We start from the raw sequence: 13,116 nt of genomic DNA, 5'->3' as shown, positions 1-13,116 counted from the left end.
GTATAAATCTCCTTGAACAGCTGGATGGAAACATTTTTGTGTTGATGTTTTTAGTGTATAATAATTGTATGTTAACTCTTAAATATGCTAGATATATTTAATGTTTATTGAAGGAGCTGGATTGTGACAGCAGGGAAAAAACTGCTGTAGGCTTGAATTATTTAATAAGGAAAAACGCCATAGATTCCCTGGCTGTAGCAACACTGCTGGCATTTAAAGGTAATTTTTGAGGTATTGTTTGCCTTGGAGATGAAATAGGAGTTTGGTCCCCGACCCTAATCTTGCACTCATATCTCATTTTGGTGTTATTGGAAAGGGACTGCTATTATGAAAAAAAATGGAGTGAAAGCACTGATTCATTTCCTGTGTGCCTTAAAAAGCCCCATTCACTAAGACAAACTTCAATCACTGTCAATACCTGTCCTTTTGAGGTGAAATGAAAGCCTTGTATGTGCATTTTCCCTTTGCCAAGCTAGCCAATATATTTGCCATAACAATATGATAATTTCAATGTGTCTTGCTGAAAATAAAGAAACTGTAAGAAAATTGTTCTCCTTGGAAAGTTAGAGCTATCATTAAAAGATGATAGAGCCTTCCAAGGTAGGAAAATGAAACCAAAGATGTCCTGAGATATCTTCTAGTCTGTGATAACAGCAGCAACAGGTTGGTACTTTTCGTAATTTAGAAAACTTCAAGAAATTCAAAAAAGCATTATTCTCTCACTGAACAATGTTTAATGAACAGCCAGTGATGAGGCAGGCACAGTTACTGAAAAAAAAATTTAAAGGATTGAACATTAGCATAATGTATTTGGAACTCTGATTTTGCTCAGAGACTACTTGGTCCCATTGGACCTAAGAGAATAAGTTTGTTTTGCAAGTGTAGTTTATTTCATTGTTGCTATTGATTTTTGTTTGAATTTCCATACCTGAGATCTGCTTAAATCTGAGGAGAGCACTGAAGAACAGCTATTGTCAGTGTGCTTTTATTCCTCTTGCCCCCCTTCCTTTACTTGCCTAACTTGTCTCCAGTTTTATTGTTCTTGTGGGTTGTTTTTGAGTCTTCATTCAGTGCTGGAGAGCTGGAATGGGAATGGAATAACTTTGAGATGGAATCAGGTCTGTATCCTTCACCTCTTTGGCAAAGCATGTGGCATTAGCTCTAGGTCTTTGCTGGCTTTATTTTAGTAGTATGCTGGGTTGCTGCACTGACCTCTCAGTGTAAACCTGGCATAATAGGCTTTTAGGAAGCAATGTATAACTCAGATGTATCTTATATAGCCACACAAGGCACATTTTGGAGTTTCACATCCAGGTGGAAAAAGGGAGTGAGAAAAGAGGCAAATCTCAAAACAAAAGTACTAACCCCACTCAGAGGGTACATTTGCTTCTGCTGGTGTATGGGGTTTGGAGGTGCTTTGGAGAGCAAAGGCATACAAAATTTTCCTGTGTGAGACTGGTATCGTAATGTCATATATCCTTACAAGGCTTAATCAAGCCATTTAGAGATGCTTGTGTTGGGCTTGCCTCTGAGCACAGTACTTGATGGACAGCAAAAGGAAAAGATATAATTAATGGTGGTGCAAGAAAAGCCTGTAATTATACTTTGCCTTTGAAACTCAGGGAGTCTTTAGAGGTCTGTAGGCAGCAGGGGCTGCTTATCTTGCTTAACTATGTCTGCTGCCACTGACACAGCAGCACTTTGGTTTTACAATTACAGTGGCAGATTCTCCATTGTTATCCCCATTTGGCTACCCATGGAAGTTATTTACAACCTCAGCAGAAAGATCAAACAACACTGTGATAACTGGCCCCTATCAACACTGTCAGGTTTCCAGGTCTGTAAGACAAATGATGCTTCTGGCTCGCAGCACCCTGTGTGCTGTGCATTTTGATACAGATTTTATTGCCTGACAGGTGGCTTGGGAGTCAGGGATGGAAAAAAGAGCAGAGATCAATAACAGAGAATGGTCAAGTCATGTCAGAGGGGGGTCAGCAGGCAGCAGTTGTGGAGGTTGCCCCTTGACATGGCTCTTAGGGGGGTGGGGATTGTGGGGGAGTGCCTTGATGTCCAAGATGCATCATGCTGTGCTAAGAGGGTCTAATTATAGCTGTCACTATGACCTGCTAAAATAATGGAGGGCTAAATAATGAACAGGGACGGTGAATAACTGTATTTTGTTCTGGTTGTTGGTGTTGCTGCCATCTCTGCCTTGCACTGGGCAATGTTGGCATGGGTGCCCTAAAGTACAGGCTTTATGAGTGCCATAGAGTTGGGAGAATCACTGAGAGACACTCTAGTCCCACTTTAGCATTTTATTCCTGAGATGGTCTCATCCTTTCTACTCTTAAAAGCCTCCTCTCTCAATTTCCTTTAATTCCCTAACTTCTCTCTGTCAACTGGTGCTGCCTCTGTTTTATCTATAGACATTTCAACATAGGATTAACTTTCCCAGCTCAAAAAGGCAAATGTCTAAGACTTCTGGCAAAGGTTATGGGCTCCTATTATGACTTAATCCTGCTTTGCTGACTCCAGCATAAGCGAAGTCTTGCTTTCTGCAGTCAGAACTGCAATATTGTTGTTTGATTTCAGTAAGTTACTAAAACTCTCACACTTTGTGCTCTTGTAGCACTAGCAGGGCTATGACAAGGAAAGGTCAGGCCAAAGTTTCAGGCAGAGCTCAATAATAAATGTAGCTGCCTCTTTATTTTATCTTAGTTTGAGTCTCCTTGGAATGGATGAGTAGCTGGTTCCGTACTTTTTTTCCAACACAGTCCAGGAAGATACCTGTAAGCAATTTCTGCATTATAGTCCCTATTTGTATCTGTAATTAAAGAAATAAATATCATAGTTATATTTCCAATTTCATAATTGCCTCTTTGAAATAATAGTCCTGTTCCAAGTCTTTTGTAAAATAAAACAGCTAGGGAGATTAATTTCAGTTAGAAAGGAAAAAATATAAACTGAAATGTAGGTGTTTTTTTTTAAATTCAACCTAAAAATCCAATTGCAAAAAACTCCTAACCGAAAGAAATGTGCTTTTCTTGCACGGTACTTAATTTAGGTAATTTAATCTGTGCAGTGTGAATGAACCACTGGCAGCAGTGCCCTTTATCAAATGACATTTGGAATACATTAATCTGCTGAATTCTGAGGCTTCACAGCAGCTTAAAACACACCTGGAGGCAAAATCCAATGAATTCTTAATGGGAATGAATAGTCTTTCAGTATGTAGAACAGGTGCCCTAGGCTTTCTCACTGGAAAGATTTGGTAATGTTGATGTTGAGGGTTAGTTCTCTCCCTTTTTTTTTTCCCTCTGTGGAATTTTCCCCATTGTCATGCTAAGATACTTGTTGACTGGGCCCTGGTGACAAGGGGGAGGGGACGGGAGGGAAGAGGTAAGCCCCGCGAGATTCAAACAGCCAGAAGAGGAAGCGGAAGGCTGGGCCTCGGCCCATTTCCCCGGCGGAGTTCGGACGAGAAGGACGATCGCCGCCTCTCCTCCATCTCCGCCATCCCAGCGTCGGGAAACCACCATCGGACCCTGCTCTGCTCTCTTCTCACTGTGAACTACCACCATCCAGCACTCTGCTGAATACTGGGACCCACACCGTGAGCGGAGGGCTCTCTCTCTCCATCTCTCTCTCCCCCTGGGACAGCGCTGCCACCACCCCCAGCCCTCCGGCGGCTCTGCGGGACCCGCCCACCCCCAGCACCGGGAACTGCAGCTCAGGGAAAAGGTGCCTGCAGCCAGAAAGGGACTGGGACTGAGTTGCTGTTCTGTTTGTGGGTAATTTCGTAGCTGTTGTTGTTCTTGTTTGTCTTGTTAGATATACTAGTAAAGAACTGTTATTTCTACCCCCATATCTTTGCCTGAGAGCTCTCTTAATTCCAAAATTATAATAATCAGAAGAATCACATTTTTTTTCAGTCCAAGGGGAAGCTTCTGTTTTCCTTGGCAAACACCTGTCTTTCAAACTAGGACAGATTTTGGCGCCCAATGTGGGGCCAGAGGGCATTGAGAGAAAAGGGTGAAAAAGGAATAACAGTTCTTGAGTTACCTCAGTTTTGTGTTAGGTGGCATCATGTTGTCCAGCTTACCGTGGTTTGGGCTCCATGTGGCCACAGCTCTATCTCTCCCATTTGCAATCCCTTACTTGAACATGGGTCCTATAACTCAGGCTGCTGTAACTATTATCCAGTTCCTTTTGTGGGCTGATAACGTGAGAAATTCATGGATCTTTAACTTCCTCTGGAAGGTGGGCACATGGATTCAGAGCTATCACACTCTAACTGTATGTTTTTGGGGTTACTTTAATAATGGTACATACTGTGAGGATATGACACCAGGGAAAATTTTGTCCCAACCCCTTACACAGTTTTTTGGGTCTGCTCCACCAGCTTTTGAGGGGTTCAAATCTCTTCTAAGCAGTAATGATATCATACAGTGGCTGACATTGCTAATAGGCCTTGTAAACCTGTTCTATTTAACATTCCGAGATGAGGGGAGATTGACTTGGATAACAACCCTGATACGTCCCCCAAGGAATAGGGATTCTGCCCCAGAGCCTGGCCCTGCCCCAGAGCCTGGCTCTGCCCCAGAGACTAAGGATTCTGCCCCAGAGCCTGACCCTTACCCTGCCCCTGCCCCAGAGACTAAGGATTCTGCCCCAGAGGTTAAGGATGTTGCCCCTGAGCCTGATTGTGCCCCAGATCTCACCTCAGAAAGGAACCATCCAGAGTGGGTGGGGTTTCTAGTGAAGGAGATGGGCCAAATGCTGAAGGAGTACCTTTCCCCAGCTCTTGAGAAACTCTCCCCCTGCCTTAAAGAGGGAGAACCTGATGGTGCAGCAGTGGAACCCAGAGATGTTATATCTCGCCAGGTTCCAGCTGAACTGCAAGGGCACTCACAGCCAGCAGCAGTTGCCTCCGTGGAAACTAGAAAATCTAAGGTAAAAACAAAGCACCTGGATAATAAGGATCAGAAAGCAGGGCCCTCACAACCAGCAGGGGAGCCAGAGGTTGAGATCGTCACAGAGTCCCTGTCATACGAGAGTCTCCGTAATCTTCGTAAAGATGTTGTGCGAAGGGGCCGTGAGGCTTTTACAACATGGTTACTGCGGGTCTGGGACCTTATGGGTACAGGTGTGCAACTGGATGGTACTGAGACAAGGAATTTGGGCCTGACCCAGGACTCAGGTGTGGATCACATATTCGTAAGGGAACAAGGCCCCCTTTCCCTCTGGGAGTGGCTTTTAATGAGTGTAAGAGAGAGTTTGTCCATAGAGAGAGAATGCAGGAGCACCACCATAGAATGCACTGGAAGACCGCTGAGGAGGGGATCCAACAGCTAAGGAAAGTGGCAGTAATGGAGGTACTCTTTGGGAGGGGTGGACAACATGAAAATGACCCCGACAAGGTCAGGTGCACAGGGCAGATGTTGTGGAATCTGGCACACCTGGGGCCGTCTCAATACACCACATTCATTGCAGCCATTAATGCTGACACCAACCACGAGACAGTGGGTTCTGTTGCCAATAGGCTCAGGAATTTTGAGAGTATAATGAACGGCCCAGTGCAGGCTCAGGTCTCTGCTGTGATTAGGGAACTCAAAGACGAGATGAGAGAGATGAGGGAGGAGATGAAGAAGGTCAGTACAGCACCAGTGCAAGTCACAGATGCCAGAGTTAGAGCCCAACGTCCCCCAGCTAGGGATAGAGGGTACACCCCACGAGCTGACCTGTGGTTTTTTCTGCATGACCATGGGGAAGACACGAGGAGGTGGGATGGAAAACCCACTTCTGCCCTGGCAGCACGGGTGCGTCAACTCAGGGAGGGAAACACTAACCCAGGAAGCTCCACTAAAGTGAAGGTAGCCTCAACTTCCCATAACCAAGATGCAGGGTACTACAAAAGGGAAGATGATTTGTCAGATCCCCTTGAGGGAACCTCCAATATGTATGCCCAGGAAGGAAATAATAACCAGTGCTAGAGGGGCCCTGCCTCTAGCCAGGGAGAGGCACGGGAAAACCGGGTCTTTTGGATGGTGTGGATCTGATGTCCTGGCACATCAGAGCCACAAAAATATAGGGCATTAGTTGACACTGGTTCACAGTGCACCCTAATACCATCAGAATATGTGGGGGAAGAGCCTGTTTCTATTGCTGGGGTGACAGGGGGATCACAGGAATTGACTTTGCTGGAGGCTGAGGTGAGCCTGACTTGGAAGGAGTGGCAGAAACATCCAATTGTGACTGGCCCAGAGGCACCGTGTATTCTAGGCATAGACTTCCTCAGGAATGGCTATTACAAAGACCCAAAGGGACTCAGGTGGGCTTTTGGAATAGCTGCTGTAGAGGCAGAAAACATTAAGCAATTGAACACCTTGCTTGGACTGTCAGAGAACCCATCTGTAGTGGGACTCCTGAAGGTGAAGGAGCAGCAAGTGCCAATTGCCACCTCCACAGTGCACCACCGGCAGTACAGGACAAATCGAGATGCCGTGATCCCCATCCACAAGATGATCCGTGAGCTGGAGGGCCAAGGGGTGGTCAGCAAAACCCACTCACCCTTCAACAGCCCCATCTGGCCTGTGCGCAAGTCTGACAGAGAATGGAGATTGACTGTGGACTATTGTGCATTGAATGAAGTGACTCCACCGCTGAGCGCTGCCGTGCCGGACATGCTGGAACTCCAGTATGAGCTGGAGTCCAAGGCAGCAAAGTGGTACGCCACCATTGACATTGCCAATGCATTTTTCTCCATTCCTCTGGCAGCAGAGTGCAGGCCTCAGTTTGCTTTCACCTGGAGGGGCGTGTAGTACACCTGGAACTGACTGCCCCAGGGGTGGAAACACAGCCCCACCATCTGCCATGGACTGATCCAGGCTGTACTGGAAAAGGGTGAAGCTCCAGAACATCTGCAATACATCGATGACATCATTGTGTGGGGGAACACGGCAATGGAAGTATTTGAGAAAGGAGAGAAGATCATCCAGATTGTGCTGGGAGCCGGTTTTGCCATCAAGAAGAGCAAAGTCAAAGGTCCTGCCCAAGAGATCCAGTTCCTGGGAGTAAAGTGGCAAGACGGGCGGCGCCAAATCCCCAATGAGGTAATCAATAAGATCACCGCAATGTCTCCACCAACCAACAAGAAGGAAACACAAGCTTTCCTAGGTGCCATAGGCTTTTGGAGAATGCACATTCCGGAGTACAGCCAGATCGTGAGCCCTCTCTACCTGGTCACCCGCAAGAAGAACGAATTCCACTGGGGCCCTGAGCAGCAGCAAGCCTTTGCCCAGATCAAGCAGGAGATCGCTCATGCTGTAGCCCTCGGCCCAGTCAGGACGGGACCAGAGGTGAAGAATGTGCTCTACTCTGCAGCCGGGAACAAGGGCTTGTCCTGGAGCCTTTGGCAGAAGGTACCTGGTGAGACCCGAGGCCGACCTCTGGGATTCTGGAGCCGAAGTTACAGAGGGTCTGAAGCCAACTACACCCCAACAGAGAAGGAGATCTTGGCTGCTTATGAAAAAGTTCAAGCTGCCTCAGAGGTGATTGGCACAGAAGCACAGCTCCTCCTGGCACCCCGACTACCAGTGCTGGGGTGAATGTTTAAAGGGAAGGTCCCCTCTACCCACCACGCCACCGATGCCACATGGAGCAAGTGGATTGCCCTCATCACACAGCGCGCCCATATCGGAAACCCAAATCACCCTGGGATTTTGGAAATAATTACAAACTAGCCAGAAGGTGAAAATTTTGGTCTTGCCGATGAAGAGGAGCAAGAACAAGTGAGCTGGGCTGATGAAGCCCCACCATACAACCAACTGCCAGCAGATGAAACTCGCTACGCTCTTTTCACTGACGGTTCCTGTCGCATCATGGGGATGAACTGGAAGTGGAAAGCAGCTGTATGGAGCCCCACACGACAGGTTGCACAAGGTACTGAAGGAGAAGGTGGATCAAGTCAACTTGCTGAACTCAAAGCCGTTCAGCTGGCCCTGGACATTGCTGAAAGAGAGAAGTGGCCAAAGCTTTACCTTTACACTGATTCATGGATGGTAGCCAATGCTCTGTGGGGCTGGCTGGAAAGATGGAAAAAATTTAACTGGCAATGTAGGGGAAAACCAATCTGGGCTGCTGATGAGTGGAAAGACATTGCCAGTCGGGTAGAGAAGCTACCCGTAAAGGTCTGTCATGTAGTTGCCCATGTCCCCAAGAGTCGGGCTAATGAGGAGCACCATCACAATGAGCAAGTAGATCAGGCTGCAAGGATAGAGGTGTCACAGCTAGACTTAGACTGGCAACACAAGGGAGAGTTGTTTCTGGCTCGATGGGCCCACGATGCCTCAGGTCACCAAGGCAGAGATGCTACCTATAAGTGGGCACGAGACCGAGGGGTGGATCTAACCATGGACAGTATTTCCCAGGTTATCCATGACTGTGAGACGTGTGCTGCCATCAAGCAAGCCAAGCGAGTGAAGCCCCTCTGGTATGGGGGGCGGTGGTCCAAATATAAGTATGGGGAGGCCTGGCAGATTGACTACATCACACTGTCTCAGACATGCCAAGGCAAGCGCTACGTGCTGACCATGGTGGAAGCCACCACTGGATGGTTGGAGACCTACCCTGTGCCTCATGTCACTGCCCGCAACACCATCCTGGGCCTGGAGAAACAAGTCCTTTGTAGACATGGTACCCCTGAGAGAATTGAGTCAGACAATGGGACTCATTTCAAGAGCAGCCTCACAAACACCTGGGCCAGAGAACACGGCATCGAGTGGGTGTACCACATTCCTTATCACGCACCAGCGGCTGGGAAAGTAGAACGGTGCAATGGGCTGCTTAAAACCACCTTGAAGGCACTGGGTGGGGGGACTTTCAAGAACTGGGAGATTAATCTACCAAAGGCCACATGGTTAGTGAACACCCGAGGTTCCACTAATCGAACAGGCCCTGCCCAGTCTGAGCCCTTGAGAACATCAGATGGGGACAAGGTTCCAGTGGTGCGCATGAGAGGAATGCTAGGAAAAACTGTTTGGGTGAACTCTGCCTCCAGCAAAGACAATCCAATTCGTGGGGTAGTCTTTGCTCAAGGGCCAGGTTGTACCTGGTAGGTGATGCAAAGGGATGGAAAGACCCGATGCATACCCCAAGGAGACCTTGTTTTAGGGTGAACTACCTACAATACTGTGCCTGTATCTGTAACTGTATGGATGTGTATAATTTGAAGATTTTAATTTGATTTAGCATGATGGTAGGGGAAAATTCGGGGTGGATAATTTTGAGGGTTAGTTCTCTCCCTTTTTTTTTTCCCTCTGTGGAATTTTCCCCATTGTCATGCTAAGATACCTGTTGACTGGGCCCTGGTGACAAGGGGGAGGGGACGGGAGGGAAGAGGTAAGCCCCGCGAGATTCAAACAGCCAGAAGAGGAAGCGGAAGGCTGGGCCTCGGCCCATTTCCCCGGCGGAGTTCGGACGAGAAGGACGATCGCCGCCTCTCCTCCATCTCTGCCATCCCAGCGTAGGGAAACCACCATCGGACCCTGCTCTGCTCTCTTCTCACTGTGAACTACCACCATCCAGCACTCTGCTGAATACTGGGACCCACACCGTGAGCGGAGGGCTCTCTCTCTCCATCTCTCTCTCCCCCTGGGACAGCGCTGCCATCACCCCCAGCCCTCCTGCAGCTCTGCGGGTCCTGCCCGCCCCCAGCACCGGGAACTGCAGCTCAGGGAAAAGGTGCCTGCAGCCAAAAAACACTGGGACTGAGTTACTGTTCTGTTTGTGGGTAATTTCATAACTGTTGTTGTTCTTGTTTGTCTTGTTAGATATACTAGTAAAGAACTGTTATTCCTACCCCCATATCTTTGCCTGAGAGCTCTCTTAATTCCAAAATTATAATAATCAGAAGAATCACATTTTCTTTCAGTCCAAGGGGAATTTTCTGCTTTCCTTGGCAAACACCTGTCTTTCAAACCTGGACAGTTGAGAAACCTAAGTTGCATATGTGTAAATTCATAAGCAATCACAAGTTTATGGTGTGTGCATATTAGTGGTCAGCGGAAAGATAAGTTTTTCATCCATCAGAAAATGAGAGAATCCACGAAGGAAACAGTCAACCACTGCTTTCTTTTCTCTCTCTCTAATATTTCTTCCAGCACATTTTGTACTGTCTGTGACTACTGCAAATCCTATTTTCTTCCTGAGACAGAGTTGCAGGGAGAATCTGTTTGATGTTGGTGTGTGGAAAGGAGCTGTCAGAGAGCTGCCAAACCTGGCAGGTTCTGCGAGAAGGTCACGCTCGTTAAAGCTCAAAGTCTAAAGTTGAATTCTGCTGCAGTGCCTGTTCTCTTCAGCTTCAGGCTCCCTCCCAAAATGATCACTGGAAAAGAGCTCATGAAAACAAATATGTCCTGAAAGGAAATTATTAAGGCCACAACTCTCTTCTCTAAAATTTCTTAAAGTGTGTCTGTGGTTATTATTCTTTTAAGGTTGCTGCTGCTGTCAGAAATTACATCAACAGGATATGGTAGCATCTGCCATCATGCAGGACCCACTGAACTGTTTAAATTTTCGAAGTATTAATATTGTTTATTTCCCCGCAAATTTTGATTAATTCACATAGCCCTACCTATGGAAGGTCCTGGATGAACCTTCAGGTTTAACTGTTGTGTAGAGGTGAAGGGCTCAAAATTTGCACCTTTGAATTTGTGTGTAACTGTTGAAATTGGCCTGGCCACATCTTAAGAAAGCTTTCTATGGCTTTAAAGATCATTAAAGGCTGTTTTGCTCTTAACCAGCACAGGGAAGTGCTATAGCAGAGGTTGAAAATGAATGGGAGAGTTTACTTGACCTCTTCAGAGGCAAAATGCAGTCTTGGGGATACTGAGTGTCTGAAAGTATGTACTTTTAGGCTTAGAGAGAGCTTACCAGGTCTACATGTTATGCTACCCACGTGTGAATTCCATTTTGGTGTTGGATTTGGCACATGTCACATCCCACCACTCAAACCACCTGAACTAAATGACTGTGTTCAGTTGAAATAGTTCATTTGAATTAAGTATCAGCCCTTTCACTACTGAAATGGGACTGCAGACTTGGTGAGGAGGATGTCCTGAGTGGGCATTTGGAAGGGATGGAATGAAAAATGACCAGAATTTATTCACAGAAAGGGCATGTTTCAAATGGTGAGTGGGATTAGATTGGAAGGACAGAAATTAGGCATTTAGGATCTCTTTGAAATTACTGCTTCAAAAGGCATTTGCCTTCTAGGGACAATATTTTTTGACCTTTGCAAAACATATGTGAATTTGCCTCTGATGTATTTTTCGAAATTGTTCTCATTCTTTGTGTTAATAACTAAGGCTATTGCTGCTTGAGGACTTGATCCCATACAGCCTTTTTCTCTCTCCTTGATCCTGCAATGAAGTCATAGAACTACTTTTTTGGTGATATTATGATGATTTCCATGGCAACAGACTGAAGTCCAAAGTATGGGATCATGATTTTAGTGTGGGATCAAGCAAGAGGAGATAAAATTCTTATTAAAATACACTTTGTCAATAAGAGGAAAAGGAACTAATAAAAAAAGTCCACTGATTTTATTACGCATTTCCTTTTCTAACTGAACGTAAGTGCAAATGAAAGTACTTTTTAAAAAGATCTGTTTGGGTTTTACTCATTTAGGTAGATAAATAAAATGTTCGTTGGAAAGGAAACATGAATTAAAGAACTGCAGCTGCTATATATAAAAGAACTTACCTAAAATCCTGGTGGTAGTTTTTTTTTCTTGAAACAGAGGAAAGCTTTATAATCCCAATAGCAATGGCCATGAGAGGTTCCTTGGCAGACTCACCTTCAGCCATGCTGTGAGTGGTTCACAGGGAGAGGATAGAGAGACTTCCTGAACATGGGGTGATTGTCAGCCCTATCGATTTCCTCCAACACCTTTTTCTAAACAGTTGTAACTCCAGCAAGGAAATACTGGGTTATTTGTACTTATGTAAAGTCCATGTGGAAGGGCCAGCAGGTAGTGGTGAGATGAAGGATGGCTGAATTTGGAAACCAAGTCCTAATCTATCCAATGCCTTTGGTTTCTGTGAAGACATAACAAGTCAATCTGTGTTACTCTGAAAGTTCCTTCTGACCTGTGCCAGCAGGCTAAAATGCCAAATTCCCTGTTCTAATCACAGAGACCAGATTTTCCTCTGGCTTACAATGAAATATGTCAGAATAGCTCCCCCTGAGGCCAATACGTTAGTGTAAATGAGGAGAGAATCAAGCAGTAGGTGAAGATAGTCGTGGGCTTCAAGATCTGTTTTCCCTTTAGTGCATGCTGTGATTTATGCACAGAACTCCTATTAGCAACAGTGAGAGGAGAAATACATTGCTAAGCAGGATTTTTATTTTCTCAGCTGCCTGAAGCTACTCAGTATAAGCCTGTTGTGAAAGCGATTGGAGATTTAGGGGAAGGAATGTCAAAGAGAAATAAGAGAAATAAAACTAATCCTGAACTAAGTAACTGTAAGAACTATGGGGATTTTTTTTTCTTTTTGTTTTGTTATGTTTTGTTTGTTTGTTTTTGTTGCTGTTTTGTTTTTGTTTTTTTTTCTTTTTCTTGAAACATGTAGGGGTTTTTAACAACTATATAATTGTTCTTAATAATCCTGATTTTTTTTTTTTTTGGGTGACTCTGTGGGTCGGGATTTGCACTGTCACTGATCAGCGTGGAAGCAAAAGAACAAGAAAAGTTGAAATTTCAGAAGCTGCACTCACTTTTCTGCTCATTTAATTCATTGCAATTTGCCTTATAGCAGCAGACCTCTATAGAAATACAGCTCCTTTTGTTGTTTTGCAAACCAGTTTTTTTTTTTCCTTTTAATAGAAATCTGATTGCCAGCTTCAGAACTATTACAATTAAATGAGGTTTTTCCTCTCCTCTGCCATCACTGTAATGTCTTCTGGTTTTCAAGCCTCATTAACAAAAGGCTAATTCTCTTCCTTGAGGTGTATGCATAAGGGCAAGCTACAGCTTGCCATTATAGGGTAGAATCCACCAGTTCTACTATTATTGAGGTCTGGGTATTGCAGAAAACTGGCAAGAGTTAATCTTTA

This window comes from Cinclus cinclus, chromosome 1 (genome assembly GCF_963662255.1).
Source record: "Cinclus cinclus chromosome 1, bCinCin1.1, whole genome shotgun sequence".
Lineage (NCBI taxonomy): Eukaryota > Metazoa > Chordata > Aves > Passeriformes > Cinclidae > Cinclus > Cinclus cinclus.
This window is presented reverse-complemented; position numbering follows the sequence as displayed.